Below are 13,022 nucleotides of genomic sequence, written 5' to 3'. Positions count from 1 at the left end.
CGATGCGCTCGGGGTTCCGCTCGCCGGCCTAAACCCTCTGCTGCCGCCTTTCTCGCGCTCGCTCGCTTCCTCCCTCCTCTCCCCCGACCCATCTGCATCACGCCCGCGGAGAGTAATAATAGGACAGTAGTATTAAGAGAGCTTGAGGAAGGCGGGTGGGAAATGGGAGAGGGCTGCAGAGAGAAGAAAAGGGGGAGGGGGGAAGTAGCAAAGGAAATGTGGTTTTTGCCTTTGGAGCAAATTCTAAACTTAGCTGCAGGGGTTATGATTGACTTTGATGGGAGGTGGGGTGAGTTTAAGGCTGGAGCTTTAAGGAGGCAGATCTCCCTAAATTTAGTAAGTGGCGCTATGATATAGCTAATATTTGTATGGGGTGTTAGGGGAGGGTGGTACCTCTGGTGACACGTCCTGGGGACACGTCCTGCTCCTTCTGGGGTAGTTTGCCCATCTTTGGTTCCCACCCTACACTCAGCTCTCACCCTCGGCTCCCAGTTACAGGTAGGAAGCCGTGTTGGTCTGCTGTAGTCGAAACAAAATAATATAAATAAAAAAAGTGTGCATGCACATGAAAGCTCATACCAATAACTAATTTAGTTGGTCTCTAAGGTGCTACCGGAAGGAATTATTTTATTTCATTTTGTTTATTTTGGTTTTTTTCGACCTCGGCTCCCAGAAGTTGTCAGCGTGTGACAGTGGCCACATCCCATGAACAGCTTTGCCTGGCCTTCTGAACCAGGTGAGGGTAGCTGACGGGTTTCAAACCCTCTGTGAGTTGGAGACTTCCCCTGCATGTAAAGACAGGCTCTGGCAGATTGAGCGGATGAGACCAATAGTGGGTCCAAAGGTCAAGAAAGTGGTTTCTGCATGTGCTGTAGAGGGAAGTGAGGGGCAGATGGGAGCCCCATGTCAGAGAATGGAAACTCTGATCCTAAACCTCTGCTGCCTTGCGGCTGTACTCATTAATGAGAAAGGCTTTGGGAGTAACCCCGGGGAAAAATACATATCCACTGCCTTGTGGGACATCTTTGGGAGAAGAAAAGGCTAAGGAGTAAACCGTACAGAAATCCAGAGTGGAGTCTCTAAGATGGTTGGATGGTGCCTTGTATGCCTCCTTCCGGCAACTCCTGCAGCCCAGCTGATGCCAAACGTAATGCTGCTTTGGACTACATCAGCAAGACCGAGAGTGGGGTCTTGTTGTCTGGACAGCCCAGGATCTCCATAGCACCACTGCTTAAGCTTGTGCTCTGAGGAGGTAACCTCCATGCTGCTAACATAGCGGTTTGACTTCACCCCAGGAGGAGCACTCCATTGTCTCTTGAAACAGCCAGATGCCAACAACATTTTGCTTAATAAGGAAGATGTAACATAGTGTAAAATGACAGGTTATACTGGTTTTCCTGTTTGGGAGATCAGTTGATAGAGGTGTCATTAAGAAACAAAGAGAGCAGAGTATTTGTGATGGGATAATGAGCTGCTTGTGCGTAAAAGCTTGATCCCTCAGAGATTACTCAGTGTAGTAAATCTCTGCCTTGAGCGGAGCCCTTTGGCATGGCTCCGTCAGTCGCTGGTAGAATCTGACAGTGGGCGTTTGCGGAAACGTTTCCAACATAAAAGCTGTTTAACGGAAACGCGTCTCCTGGATTCTCTGCGTGACAGTTTCCGGCGAGGGACGGGGGTCCCTAAAGGGGGTCCTGATACCTCTTCACTGTTCTCACTGGAAGTATCCCAGAGCCTCCCCTCCGACTCCCTTTCCCTTGGAGCTCCTGCTCCCCCCCTACTGGTTCCCTCTTCTGCTGCAGTGTCTCTGGTATTCTCCGGGAGCCTTTCTACCACCTGTTCTTCCGATGGCAGTTCCCTGACAGTATTGGGCCATAAAGAAAGATTAATAATGCAAATATTGCCCTTCCTCTGCCACTCAGTAGTGGACATGGACAGAAGCATTGGGAGCGTGAGGTTGTAATGGTTACAGGGGCCATGATGCCACTACAGGGAAAAGTAGCCATTTGCAGTGTGTTTTAAAATGGAGGCTGCCAGGAAGACCGTGATGGTGTAAATGGAAAGGGAAGCTGCATCTGGCAAGGGGTTCTGAGAACAAGAAGTAGGGAGTGGACAGAACTCAATGCAGGGTGGTAGGGAGAGTCTGTACCCAGACACTGGGTGTGGTGTAGTGGTTAAGAGCGATAGACTCGCAATCTGGGGAACCGGGTTTGTGTCTCCGCTCCTCCACATGCAGCTGCTGGGTGACCTTGGGCTAGTCACACTTCTTTGAAGTCTCTCAGCCCCACTCACCTCACAGAGTGTTTGTTGTGGGGGAGGAAGGGAAAGGAGAATGTTAGCCGCTTTGAGACTCCTCCGGGTAGTGATAAAGCGGGATATCAAATCCAAACTCCTCTTCTTCTTCTTCTTTGGACCCAAGCTTGATGAAGCTATGGGAAAAGCAACAAGAGACACTCTTGGGGTGTCATACTATGCACCCCTTCAGCCAAGATCCTGGTTGACACTACAGTCACTGTTGTGCCTCATTTTTTTCCAAAGGAAACACAAACCCTGGTTAAGTGCCAAAACACTTGGAATCTCGCACTGCTCAACAGAGATTGGAGTGACCAGTAACAATATGTTTTGAATAACAATTTCAGTTGAACCATAGGATTTCTGAGTTTGAAAGAACTCTAATTTGAGTAGGAGGACAACCTCTTGTCACTAGTCCAATCCCCTGGACGCAATATCACAGAAACAATCTGACAAGCACAGAACAGAGTGGAACTATCACTGCTTGTGATCTGGACACCTCCTTACCTCACCTGGGCTGCAAATCCCTCTGTATGTCATTTGTTCTACTTTTCCAAAGTTGCACAATTCTCCTTATAAGTAAAGACTATGGCAGAATAGTAGCTGAGTGGTTCCTCCTGCTCTCCGTCACTTGTTAATACTTCCCCATCTTCCCCAAAGAATAGACCTACATTTTGTTCCGGACATAATTAAAAAAGGTTTTTTAATTGTTTTTCATTTTCCTTGCAAGTCGTAGGTCATTATGGGATTTAGTCTTCTTGACACTGTCATTACAGGTTCAGAATACTTTTAAATTCATCCTTGGTTATGTCCCTTCTTTCATCTCGTATACATTTCCTTTTTTGACTGAGTGGTACTGAATTGTGCATACACATCATAGGATCAGACTGCAAATAATATGTTTTCTATTTAGTTATTTAATTATTTGGTACATTTATATACCACCTTTTTCTTCCTCGGAGCTCAAGGTGGAATACATGATCCCACTCTTCCTTAAATGCTCTTTCTTCCTGATCTCTTATTTTACTGGTTAAACTTGCCATTTCTACATATTCCAGCAATTTTGTCTGCCATTCCTCCTTCATTGGTACTGTTCATTCCCTCCATTTCTGGGCATATGCCATTCGAGCTGCTGTGGTAGCATAAAGAAACAGATTAAAATTTAGATTTTAATTACATTTGTTTTACTTTTAAAAGGCTAAGTTGAGTCAGTGAACAATTGCATATGCAAGCAACCAAGGTTGGATAACAAGTAAAGAGCAAAGTTAAACACAGAGCATAAAGTCTATGACTCACAGTCCCCTGATCCTTTTCACTAGTTACCCATCTTCCTCAAACTTCTACCAGCTGATGCTCTGAAATTGGAAACATATGTCATTCTTAGGTTACAGTCCTAAATACATTTTATAGGGAGGAAGTTCTGTTGAATTCAGTGACACTTGCATCTGAATAAACATCCTTAGGATTGCCCTGTTATACTCAAAAACTAGAGGGTTGTATCCAAGTAGGTTATAATAGACACATTGAAATCAATAGACTTGCTGTTTACATTAATTGATCTCAGTGAAGATACATACTCCACCTCCCTATTGTCCTCATGTGTTCTAATTAATTCATTCCTGGTTTGCAGAAAACCAACTTTTCCCCTCTGCATTGACACGGGGAAGCTATTGTTTGGGCTTCCTCTCCAAAACACGATTGCAAACCAAGGTTTGAAGCTGGTTTGCACAATTCAAGTTTGAACAGGAAGCTTAAACTATAAATTGGCAATTCCATGTAAAAGGGAAAATCGTTTGCTGCAAACCAGGGAGTTTCTATTTGGCAGAGTGAGTGAGGGGAGGATGGGGTGTTCAAAGTCCAAGGCTGCGTCATGTAACACCCATAGTTTGGCACTTTTGTTAACTAACTCTGTCCTCATTCCTGCCTCAGTTCTGGCTTAAGAAACTACACTACTGTGTAGCAACTAACCCTGCTTTTAACAAGTTTAGGATCTGACTGCTGCAGTAAAATGCATATCATCGTTTTTTGGTCTGGAAAAAGAGACACAAAGATGGGGAGACATGCAGAATTCCAATTTAGATGAAGAAGCCAACATTTGCTTCTCTCAGATTTTCCAGATGTTGATCTTGGAGAGATTCTCTTAGTCACCCAACTGCAAGCAGCAGGAATGCTGGCTGGCTGAGATTTGGCTGAACAGAGTTTCTGCCTTAGATAAATGCAAACAGTAGAAATAGTTTAGCTATTGTGCCAGACTTTCATCCTTTCCAGAATGAAGCATTTAAGATGTGGTTCTTAAGGCATCTGGAGGAAATGGGGTCCATGTGATAATAAGTCTGATAGTTTTAAAAAAGCTATTGTGAAGCAAAGGGATATCACAGGATTCTGAACTACATTTTTATCTCCTTATTTACCCCCTTTTTTTTTTGCACATCGCAATCTCACAAGATGAACTTATGTCAAATCTGCAGCTAAATACATTTTCAATCCTTTCTTCTAATTTACTGAAAAGTTAATACATAATGCAGATGTCCTTGATATATGTATCTATCAGTTTAAAAAGTATGTTATTTCCTTATTATTTGAGCTGCATAGGATAAACTTATCACTCATTTCTATAGGTAGAATGAATTGTCTCAATCACAACGCCTCCAGAAGGAGCGAGAATAGTTTCCACAAATAGGAGAGTATTTCTTTTTATATACTGTTTCTCTACAGATCCTTTCAATCGAACGCTGTAGAATTTTTATTGGAATAATGGCTCACTCAACACAAGGTAAGTGGAACCTGATTGTGTGTTTTCTGGAGGAGAAATGGGCATCCTTACTGAGATCTTTGCTTATTTGTGCTGCTTACCCATTGATTTCAAAGTGATTACTCAAACATGTTTTTAAAAGTTACAATTCATTTTTAGTGAGAATCCCCCCCAAATGTATTACTTCAAAAAGTTTATGTATTCCAATCCCTATAAAGATGAAAAGATGAGAAACAAATATGAATTAAGATTCCATAAATGACAGGAAGGATGCCAGCCCATTGTTATGGAAACTAACTGAGAAAATACTAATATACATGTACAGTGGTACCTTGGGTTACAGACGCTTCAGGTTACAGACTCCGCTAACCCATAAATAGTGCTTCAGGTTAAGAACTTTGCTTCAGGATGAGAACAGAAATTGTGTGCTGGCAGCACGGCAACAGCAGGAGGCCCCATTAGCTAAAGTGGTGCTTCAGGTTAAGAACAGTTTCAGATTAAGAATGGACCTCCAGAACGAATTAAGTTCTTAACCCGAGGTACCACTGTATTATTGTGAAGTGTGCTTCCAGTTTTAATCTAGATAAAAACTGTGTCCCAAATATCAAAAGTTTTAAAAATGCTGGCATTGGCATAGGATCTTGCTACAGATTCAGAATGCTTCTTTCTGGTCAGCTATTTTTATCTTTTTTAAAAAACACAAAACCAAGAACTAGCTCTCAGAAAGGGCAGATGTGGTTTTCCTGCTATAGATCAAAGGCCAGCAATTGAAATGCCAGCACTTGACAAAGGAAGGCCATCCTTATCGTTTAACATGGAAAGAGTAAAAGTATAAACGGAAATACCAAGCAATAACCATCCTTCCTCCAAACAACAATTGAGCCTTTATCAATTGCTTGTTCAAAATCCATTTTCCCCTAGCAGCAGACCCCCCAGATTACATTTTGAAGACCATGCTGTAGTTATTGCTCAGTATTTTATAACAACAGAACTAGTGTAGCACAGCAGTTAACAGTATTGGGACTGGGACCACAAGATCCTTGTCCAAATTTCCACTCTGCCGTGATGCTCATTGGGTGACCCAGTCATACAGTGGTACCTCGGGTTAAGTACTTAATTTGTTCCGGAGGTCCGTTCTTAACCTGAAACTTCTTAACCTGAAGCACCACTTTAGCTAATGGGGCCTCCTGCTACAGCCGCGCTGCAGCTGTGCAATTTCTGTTCTCATCCTGAAGCAAAGTTCTTAACCTGAGGCACTATTTCTGAGTAAGGGGAGTCTGTAACCTGAAGCGTATGTAACCTGAAGCGTATGTAACCTGAAGCGTATGTAACCCGAGGTACCACTGTATTTCCACTGGGATTTGAGATGATAATATGGGTGGGAGGACTATTGTGTATTCCTCCTTAAAGGAAGGGTGGGATTAAAATGTAGAAAGTTAATAGCAAACAGGTATCAAGGACATTTTGAACTTGATTTTTTGGGAGATTGTGATTGGCCCAAGATCACCCAGTGATCTTTGTTGATGCATGGGAATTTGAATCTTGGGTCTCCAAGGTTCTACACCTACATCCTAACTACTACAACATCTTGGTTTTTAAGATAAGACACATTTGAACTATGGATGCTAGTAAATCCAAACAAAACTATAAATACCACAGCAGCTGGTTTGCCTACTGTCTATAAAAAAAAAAATTTGGGTGATTCCCTCTATCCTCACTCTTGAACCGTGGGCAGAACTAAAGTTTTGGCCAGGTTGCCAAAATCCTTTGAGTAAATGTCAACAGAAGTGTTTTTATTTAGTGTGCATGCTTGAATTCTGCAACTCGTACGCATGCACTAAGGATACTGATCTCAACCACAATTTGCTGGTATGAGACATCACAAAGTGTGTGTGTCTCCTCCGGAAAGCCATCCACAGTCCACTGAGGCAATGAGTGATGACGGAACAACGTGACAGAGCATTTGGCTGTGGAAGACATAAAACCCATCTTTAAACCACTTCCCTATACTTTAAATTAGAATGTAAGCACAGGCTCAGCTGACCATATTTGCCAGCTTTGGCTGTATGCTGCCATGGGACTCTGTGTCTGGACCTGATCCTTGCCATGCTAAGATACCAGAAACATCTAGGGACCACATGCCAGTGGTGGGTGAGGCCTATTGAAAAAGTCGTCAGAACAATGAACATGATGTCGCACAGGAGGCTACAGTCCAGCCACACAAAACCCAGAGCTTTCTGTATACACATACACATCGTTCCATCCTCCATCCAGGCAAGCAAGTCATTTTCACAGTTCAAGGACACATTTCATCCAGGCAAAAGCTGGTGCCAAATGTATTTCTTTGCTTTCCTTTGGACCACATCAGCTAGGCTGAAAAGGGGGTCTTGTTCTCTACACATAGCACAGGCTTGCGCCCCAGAGAGGTCACTTTGGTGTTGCTAATGCAGCAACAATGTGGAAGGCAGCAGTTACGAGTTACATGTCTCCGCAGTCACAGCAGGTGCTGTGATTCTCCAGCGTTTTGACTTCACCCCCGGAGGTGCACTCCATTGTCTCTTGAGACAGACAGATGCCAACAACAATGGAAGGGAAGAAGGGAGTAGGATAGTCCACTTGCTCTTAGGCCTACTTCTAATTGGGAGGGTAAAAAAAACCTGTTTCTGGACAGTACCATTTTAGAATGCAGGTGGGAGTTCACATGGTTGATTGTTCTTAGCAATACAAAAACAAAAGACAAAAAACCTCCACCTAGAAAAGGTGCGTGTTCAGGATGCTGTACTACAACCATTTTCCCTAACATCTTGTTTTCTTTGAGCATGGTGGCAATTTTTTTCCTATTGAAAACTGTTCATCTGTATGAGTCCCTGCACATAGTTTTCAGTAGTACAGCCCTGACATAGGTGTATTACCTCAGTGAAAACAGCCTAAGTTTTAGACCTCATGAGATTCCTCTCCATAATAATTCATAGTTTCTGGCAACTCATTGGCTCTGGAAAAAAAGAATATTTCTATCAAAGGTTACGGTTATCATATACAAAATTTAAAATCAACAGCTGCTGTTAATAACACTACTTATTTTCAACTTAAGCTGAATATATCCAAGAGCACCTTTTAAAACATTTATATCGCTCAGTAAAATCTATTTTCTTTCCCTGCTTCCTCCCAAATTTGAATTGACACCCTAGTTTAAATCATGATTTTTCAGTGCCAAGCCATCAGCAGTTTTTTCCTGGGAAATTACCACAACGAAAAGAGCTGATTTTCTGCCCAAAACTAAACCATAAACATATGTTTCTAGCCAGTGTCTGCTCCCAGTGTGGGGAAAGTGGGGCCAACTTGACTATGTGCTAACAAATGTGAGGCAATGAAAGGCCTGTGCTTCCCTGCTGCTATGAGGGAGAGAAGGCAGCAAAACACTGCACTCTTCTACCCAGCAAGGAAGGTGCATTTGCTTTGAGCAATCGCAGGGTGGCAGTACAGAAGTAAAATCACTTAATTTGCAAATCTGAATAACTACTAACACACCCCAGTTGGAATGAAATGATTTACAGCATTTGTTCACGTGGGTGAATTTCATACTTTCCCAGAAGCTTATCTTTACCTTTCCATGAATGATTTACTACATTTTATTAGAATAGCCTCAACTGCATGCGCTTAAACACACGCTAAGCCTAAGGAAAGCAAAATAACTATGTGCAGCACTTTGAACATGAACACTGCTAGTGAGTTTCTGGCGCTGCAATCCTGTAGCTCAGGGGCAGCTAACCCCCCAGCTTAGGGGCCTGATTACTCACTCATTTTGAATGCATGCAAAAATATGCATGAGGGACTTTAGGGTAGCTACACCCATTTTTAGCTACACTGGCCACTGGCATGCACACCTGGGAGGGCTGGCTAAGGCTAAATGCCACCCTTGGGTCAAAAAAAGGTTGCTCACCTCTGCTGCAACTACTTGCCTATGAGTAAGTCTAACTGAAAGCAGTGGAGCTTACTTCTGAGTAGGCATGTGTAGGATTGTGCTTTAAGGCTCTCTTGTCATCACTCATTAACTGTTCTGTGGAGAAAACTATTCCAGGCTGATGAGACAAGTTACAGAGCAGTCCTATTGTTCAGAGTAGTCCTGTTAAATCACTCCCACTAGCAGAGTGGGGGGAAACAAGTCGGAGTTGTTCTTACAACAAAAAACCCACAAACTTTCATCAGTACAAATACATTTCTTTTTATTCCTACCCCTGCTATAACTACAATTCTGTGTACTTGCCTGTACATAATTTCCATTCAAGAATAACAAATTTATTTAGGCATGCCTGAATGTCAGATTGCAGCCTGTAATCATTAAGCCTGCTAACTGACAGGTAAAAAGTAATTTTTAACCTTGCCACAACCCTGTGAGGTAAGCAAGTGTAATTACTATGGGCTGCAACCTGGCACACAAATGTAGCAAAGAAAGGAACAGTCAATTGTATCAATGCCAAGCAGGCTCACAACAACTTTCTGTGTCACTAGTGGCGACAGAGGCCAAAGCGTAATGGCATAAATCAAGGCCAATAAAGAGTACTATAATGCACTGTACGTGGGGATGCCTTTGAGAAGTTTTCAAGAATTGTGGCTGGTGCAAAACATGGCGGCTAAATTGTTAACTGAAACTGATGGCCAAGAATATCATAGAGGGGTTAAAATAACTTAGCTAGATACTAGTTTGTTCTGAGCTCAGCCTTTAAAGCCCAAAACGGCCTGAAACTTTCTAAATCAATACAATACTAATATATATGGCAACAATCAGCCATAGAGCAATAAAACAGTAGATTTAAATAGCATTTTAAAAAAAATATTAAATATTTAAAGAGCTCTCAAAAAGGCCTAGGAAAATAAAAGCGTGTTTTCCTGGTGCCAAAATAACCCCAGAGTAGGGGAGAGCATTCCACAGCTAGAGTGCAATGACTGAAAGGATCCTCTTCCTAGGAACCACCTACCCCACCTTCCTTGTCAGGGGCATTCAGAGAAGTTTTAAAGGCTTTTAATTATATTTTCTACTTTTTAGGGCAGAATCTTTTACTTTTGGGCCATTGGCTGAATGGCTAGAGCAGGGTTAGCCAACGGAGTGCACTCTAGATATTGCTAGTCTACAGTTTCCACCATCTCTGGGCATTGACCATGCTGGATGGGACTGATGGGAGTTGGAGTCTAATAACTACTTGAGGACATTGTAGTAGCTACCCTTGGGCTAAATGATAACACCACCGCAATGAGAGATATGCCATCAGAAGACAGGAGAGGAGAACACTTACATGATTATCTATAGCCCTTCCATCAATGGCCACCACCACTCTTTGATGGCATAATGTTACATCAGCCCAATACCTGGGGCAAATCATTTGCCTCTTCTTGTCAGAACATAGGATATGGTGTCACACAACACCCAATCACAGCTCAGCATCCCAAGTACATAAATTCCACACAGGCAGAAGATAACTCAGATGGTAGGCCATGTGGTTGTACAAACCTGCTGCTCACAAGGGGGACCTTTGGAGATGGAAAACATGGAGAAGGAACACTTTGCACACAAATGAAGGACTTTGCACAAAGCAGCTTGGCTTCACAATACATTGGGGAATTAGTGAGTGGTGCTAATGTCCTAGAACCCTGGTGAATACCTTGCTTTGAGATATCAGAAACCAACACTGAACCCCACACCACTTCCAACAACTGGAGGGAGTGGGTAGCTGTAGTTAGTAGAGAACACCTCACACAAATAATAAAGGGAATATAGAACATACACTATAATGTATAACTGTTGCAACTGTCTCTGTGCACCTTCCCAGGCTTATTCCCTTGGAAGTGCATTTAGCATTGCAGCCTAATTGTACAATGCTCTTATCATACGCAGTACAAGTATTTGCTGTGGTTCCTTGGTCAAATAAAGCCGTCAAAAGAAAGTAAGATACATGCTATGGGAAAACTGAAGGCAGGGCATAAGGAACATCTACTTTCTTCCACAGTGTTTAATAAAAGACTGCAGTTGTTGCTTCTGAAGCATTTATAGAAGTTGGTTGGTTTGTAATACACTCCGGTAATTACACAACCAAAGTGTTTGTACTTACTTCATTGTACATTTTCACTTTTGCTCCTAAACTTGTCACATCTTGCTATTCTTTTCCTTTGGCTTGGAGGTGTTTCACATTACAGAATTAGAGGCTAGATTGTGTTTGCCTCAAAGACGTGAGGTGAGTACACAACATGCCATAAATTGTTATGTACACTGGCCAGAATCCAAATAACCATGAAACTAGTTCCATAAGCCCTTGTGCACTTTAGACTTACTGTTCTTGAACAGAAGATACCAGGGCCATATAATAAGTACTCTTGAAATGGACAAGCATAAAGAAAGGATTTGTGATAATAGAATCATAGAATTGTTAAGGTGGAAGGGACCACAAGGATCATATAGTAATCCAACCCCTGCAGCGCAGGAAACTTTTGCCCATGAGGCTCAAAACCACAAACCTGAAATTAAGTGTCTCATGCTCAACACAGGCATACAAATAAGTAAGTACCCATTTTAGAAGCTGAGGATATTGTGAAGCTGTAGGGACATAAGAGCTCAGCTGAATCAGGCCAAAGGCCTGTCAAGTCCAGCATTCATTTTTCCCAGTGGCTGATCAGATGCCTGTGGGAATTCAGGAAGTGGAACCTGAATACAAATGCCCTTCTCCCACTTGTGATTCCCTGCGACTGGTATTTAGAGGCATATTGCCTCTGATGGTGGGTGTAGAACATAGTCATCATGGCAAGTAGCCATTAGTCTCAGTCTCCAGGTAATAATGGATGAAATGATTTGTAAAAATTCATATATTTCTGATAAGTGTGTATCAAGAATTTATGACTTCAGGTGAAGTGGAGAAAGGAGAAATATAATTTGATATAGATCATTTGCTGTCAGTTGAGAAACCAGTTCTTAATAACATTAGAGAGGAACATCTCTCCCCACCTTGGCCCTCAGGAGCACTTACACTAATGCAGTTTATGGAAAACATCCAATAGGTTTCCTTTGTTGGACAATTATTTTGAAACATTTACAGGACAGGGTGGGGTGAGAGAGAATGATTGCATTTTATGAAGAGTCATGCAAATGTAGGAAGCAATTTTAACATGTCCTTGCTGTCAGTTTTATAGGAAAGTTTATCCAAAAAATGAAATTACAAAATATCCACTGATGTGAATTCTATATTTTACTAAATTTCATTTGCTCAGTATGAAGGGAAAACAATTTTTTTATCATTACATTATGCAATGATATTTTTCATTAACATAAATAATTTTATAATAAGGTGGTGTGGTGGGAATAAAATTATATATTGACCTATTAAAGGATGGGTTTTTTTAAAATAAAAACCCAGACACTGTGAAGCTGTGCATACATTCATATGTGCAAATAACTTTGAGAGCCTACCTTACTATCAGACATCTCCTGGTGGCTCATCACCATTTGTAGAGTATAGCAATTTTTCTGCAGCAGAACATGCAAACAATTTTCTCAGTGCCATCTTGGTTCACATATGTTTGCTATTCAAGAACAGCAGAATAATGAAAGCATACTTGCAAAGAAAGTGAAGAATGGCTGGGCAGTAAGCAAGGATCCTCAAAGGGAGATGCAGAAAGAGCCACATAGTTGGCATGAGATACATTAGGCCGAGCAGCAATAGATGTGTGATGACTGGACCCAAAGTTCATGGCAATCTTGTAGGTTGGATACTGGTGATAAGTTGGGAATGGTTAGGAGTGTGAAACAGGATTATTTGAAATTAAAAAAGTAATGAAATAATGTCATTCTTCAGAGTTGGTCTTTCCCCCAAAATCCCAAGATATTTTGACAAGCCCAGCTGTTTCAGTGTTATGTACTGAAGTTCTCACCCTGGGCCAGCAGGGGGATACTGTAGATAGTTTCCACTCAGGTCCACATATGCAAATAAGGGATTGA

The 13,022-nt window shown here is 42.0% G+C and overlaps 1 long non-coding RNA gene across 1 annotated transcript; it reads left to right on the top strand.

The window, feature by feature from the left end:
* The first annotated feature begins 114 nt into the window (after positions 1-114).
* Positions 115-12,794, top strand: LOC307226521. Its single transcript, XR_013843480.1, has 4 exons — positions 115-508; positions 677-736; positions 5,005-5,062; positions 12,617-12,794. It is a non-coding gene; the product is annotated as an uncharacterized lncRNA (long non-coding RNA).
* The last annotated feature ends 228 nt before the right edge of the window (positions 12,795-13,022 follow it).

The sequence above is a fragment of the Podarcis cretensis genome (genome assembly GCF_951804945.1).
Source record: "Podarcis cretensis genome assembly, chromosome: 1".
Taxonomy (NCBI): domain Eukaryota; kingdom Metazoa; phylum Chordata; class Lepidosauria; order Squamata; family Lacertidae; genus Podarcis; species Podarcis cretensis.
This window is presented reverse-complemented; position numbering and strand designations above follow the sequence as displayed.